At 36.3% G+C, this 4,247-nt stretch overlaps 1 long non-coding RNA gene across 1 annotated transcript; it reads left to right on the top strand.

Annotated features, from left to right (window-relative positions):
* Window positions 1-3,198: 3,198 nt before the first annotated feature.
* Window positions 3,199-4,241, top strand: LOC135220128 (uncharacterized). Its single transcript, XR_010315584.1, has 3 exons — window positions 3,199-3,262; window positions 3,775-3,902; window positions 4,051-4,241. It is a non-coding gene; the product is annotated as an uncharacterized LOC135220128 (long non-coding RNA).
* The last annotated feature ends 6 nt before the right edge of the window (window positions 4,242-4,247 follow it).

Raw genomic sequence — 4,247 nt, 5'->3', positions numbered from 1 at the left:
TAAATGTGGTGAGTGTGGGTTTTAGCGCTGGACGCCTCATATGTCTATTTATATTGCGGATTTGAAATAAGCATTGACTTTGTAATCCATTGCTTTTCACAGATCATTTTCTTAGTTATAATATTCTGTTAGAGAAACAGTTTATGTTTTTTTTTTCTTAATTGTCGTGTTTTATTTTTTTCTGAACATCATTTACAAATATGTTTTCATGTTAACAAGATATCTGTTTTTGTTGCTTAAAGAGAAAGAGGGCGAGAGTGAGTTCCTGGGGCTGTTTTAAATTATTATCGACCTTAAAGAACCATTATATTACCTCAGCTAATTAGAGCGAAGACGTACATAAATATATACTGCTATTTGTTTAATCAAAGCTCATTTGAATGCTATTTTACTAATGTCATTAATATGCGACTCAAAACTACCGCTTTTTTTAGTATCGAAAGAAGTTCATAAAGTTAATTTCAATTAAGAACTACGTGAAACTCAACACTTTGCCAATGAGTTGCTGTGACAATGCCTTGGCAATGAGGCAAAAGTAGTTAGCATCTCAATTGTTTAACTTTTCCTTCGTGATTGTACCCATGTTCGTATAATCATCACGTTTTTACCTTTTCTACTATTTAAAATCAAACGCATACAAACTCACACACATATATATGCACAACCAGAACTCTTGACTTCAATGATCTGTTGTACGTTTAAAAGGTAAAACAATAGCTTCTAAACCTACTTGCCTCAAGGCCTCGTTAGTGGCAAGGAAGAAATAACATAACTGCAAAGGTGGTTTCGCTTTTGTTTAACAAACTGCATTTTGTTCAATGTTCAACTACTTGGATCTTTCTGGAACAGCATTGTTTAGTGAAGGCTTTGAAAACGCGTTGAGCAACTTATATATTTTTCCCTTCATACTCATCGCCTTGTAAACAAACCCACAAAAAGCACACACACATACATATTCACACACACATATATGTGCCTACTAGTATGTGAGTTCATATATAAAGACACACCATGATCAAGTGGTCATGTCTGTAACCAGAACGCCGGTAAGTAGTATGTTCGATTCGGGGTGATTTACGGTGTTCCGTAAAATCCCACTGCTCCACTGTTGCCCGAGCAGTAAAGTGCGGATCTAGCTATTAGTTTACTATGGTGGTTCTTGGCTAGGTGGAAAACCGTATGGTGAATCAACTCCATCATTAATAATTGCATCCCAGTGGCGAGTTATCGATAGCTATTTCTTTTACAGAGAAAAAGGAGCATAAGAGATTAGTAGTTATCCGCTAGTTGATCAGATTCAATCATTAAACTATCAAATATCTCTCACCTCTGCACGGTAAGACTACCGAGAGCTCTCCGTTGCAGAGAAGAATAAAGAAATGTTACCTTCATCGTCAAAGTGATTCATTTGTGACTGCAGGATTCCCTCAATCAATGAGGGGACCAGAGGAGACTCAACGACTGTCTCCACCTGGGCACCTCAGACAAATCAGCTGTGAGAACAGAAAGGAGTCAAGAAATAACAGATATGAGAGAACAAAGCAAGGATAAGGCAGAGGTTTCTGGTTTAATCTAATTAGCAAATCATTTCCTCCAAGACAGAATGACATTTTTTACTTGATTAACAATAAACAAGTAAAAAATGCGTTGAAGATATTTCGGCGCAATCGAGTTTTCTGTAGAGCGTATTATGCCACATGAGTTGTAGACGATGAAACTTCAGCTACGGTCTGGTGGTGGCATGTCCTATAACGTTGCCAGACGAACAATCATGGAAAACTTTAACCTTAAATAAGATACAAACTACTGAAGCTAGAGGGCACCTACCTGATATGTTTGATGATTGGCTGGTGGATGATCAACATAACAACTTGCAGCCCTCTAGCCTCAGTAGTTTTTAAGATCTGAGGGAGGACAGAACAAGTGAGGTTGGACAGACAAAGCCACCTCAATAGCTTACTTTTACAGAAAACGAACAATTCAAAGGTACTAACTCCTTTGCTTTTGAAGTATCCTGTCTCCTGACCTATTCCTAATAATAAGGATCAACACAAATAAAAGTGCTTATAGGTCAGGTACTCATAAGCCTGTGGTGGACTGTACACAAAACCCAAAAAAGTGAAACAAAGCCCCTGTAGAGACTCTATCCTTGTCTGAGATTCTGGGATCCAGGGAAGCAATTCTAAGCCTCAAATCGTTCCAGAACTCAGACTTTCAAATTACTGCTGGATTGAAAACATGAAATCTTATTTGAAGGTTCAATTTTTTTGCCAGTTTAATTAAATTTTCAACTTCAAATACAAGAAGCGATTTTCCTGCAAATCATAATAGGAAAACACTACACACACACACACACACACACACACACACACACACACAAGTAATGATTCCTAACTTCATGTCAACATTTATGAATTATTTTACTTAATAATAAAAAGTGACTTGATATTTTCAGATGGATTTCCGATATTTTAACTTGGAATCATTTTAATGATTCCAAGTTAAATTCTCTCCTGTGAACAATACTTCAGACGTTTTCAGATTCTGAAAACTGTAATTAATCTTTAATATCTTCAGACCCTCTCTAAGCTTTATCTTTCAATACAGATTTTTCAGGCCACACGTTTGCCAGCATCAGTAACTGAATGACTTGCCTTCTATGCCAAACCTAATACTGCAAATGGCCTCCTTTTGACTATTAACCTATTAATTATCTCTGCTGATTGATTTTCCTAAAATTACATCATTGTGATTGGAAAAAAATAACCTGCATATCATTAGACAGTCAGTTCGTCTTACTCCTGAGTCAACGTGATCTGAGAAAAAACGTTCAAATACGATTGCTATAATAGGAAAGGACTAGGGAATTCCGGGTATTTTTTTTCGTTGGATAGCCTAAAACAAAAAAAGAAAGAGTCCCATGCCGCTTTCGGTAGCATCAAGCGGTGAATCCCCTAATAGATGCCATTAACTATTTAGAATTTTAAGTTAAACTCTGAATATACCTCAACAGTACAGTGATACGTCTTTATCACTTCAAAGGTTGTATTACACTTATATCGACAAATCAAACTACATAGCTTCCACATTATATTTTCTCTGTGTCTTTATGTTTCAAAAAGCGTAATAGGTAACTGGTAGCTGATGCTTTCTGAATATATATTGGCTATGGTCTCCGTTCCTCGACACAGAACGCTACAGAAGCGAAGAAGCAGCCAGGAGTCAATTCGCAGCAGTAATCATGTTCGCAAGCAAAACTATTGTAAGTATCGTCATCTATTGTTTATTTTATTGCATGGCTGTCAGTCTTGCCCGCAGGAAGGTCTGTTACGAAATTTAGTTAAAAAAACAGTACTCTTTTTCATCTAAAAAATGCTTAGTTATTTTAGTTAGCTTCCATTTAGTTTATCTGCACTTTCACTTAATTTGAATACCATAAAATGGAAACTTTTACCCCCTTATATATTTTAAACAAAAAAAATTAGAATGATCAAATGCGTCCCTCATTATTTTTCTCATAATAGTGTTTGAAAATCTATTACATTATTGATCTCAAGTCACTTGAGACATGAAATAGAGGAATTGTGTCACTTAATGGCTAAATGTAAACTCAGTCTTTCAGCTGCCTAGCAACTGTTTCAAATGAAAAAGCATTTCAGTCAGTTTGGTAGACTTTCAGAACATTCTAGTATATTATCATATTCTACTTTTACCGAAAAACCTTCAATGAAAGGAAGAGCTGAACACTAATAGAAAATGTTTCTCTCTCAAAAGGTCCTCGTTTTTGCCCTGCTGGCCCTAGTATACGTGGCTGCTGCTTATCCCAGTTTCGGATACGGGTCATACGGCCACGGATACGGACACGGACACGGTTCTTATGGATACGGACATTCTGGATATGGGTAAATAGAAGAAGTTCCTGTTTCTCTTTTATTTGTGTTTTAAGCACATTATCATTTCAAATTATATATGAATGCAAAGTTTCACTTTTATTATTATTGAATAATTTCAAATAAGTTCTAATCCTTTGACAAATATGTCTATTTCCAGGCCAGTCTACAACCAGTACTCATCCTACCACCAGGGACACTATCACGGATAGACTGAATCGATCTCCTGCTGGATGGTGCCCAATTTCTGAACCTCATTTCCACCTGCTTTCCTTCTCATTTCCACTTCAGAGAAATGAAGAACAGCAGGACATGAAACGATGAAGATGATTTTCTTTTTATATTTTGAACTTTAAT

Source organism: Macrobrachium nipponense, chromosome 1 (assembly GCF_015104395.2).
Source record: "Macrobrachium nipponense isolate FS-2020 chromosome 1, ASM1510439v2, whole genome shotgun sequence".
In the NCBI taxonomy this organism is placed as follows: domain Eukaryota; kingdom Metazoa; phylum Arthropoda; class Malacostraca; order Decapoda; family Palaemonidae; genus Macrobrachium; species Macrobrachium nipponense.
This window is presented reverse-complemented; position numbering and strand designations above follow the sequence as displayed.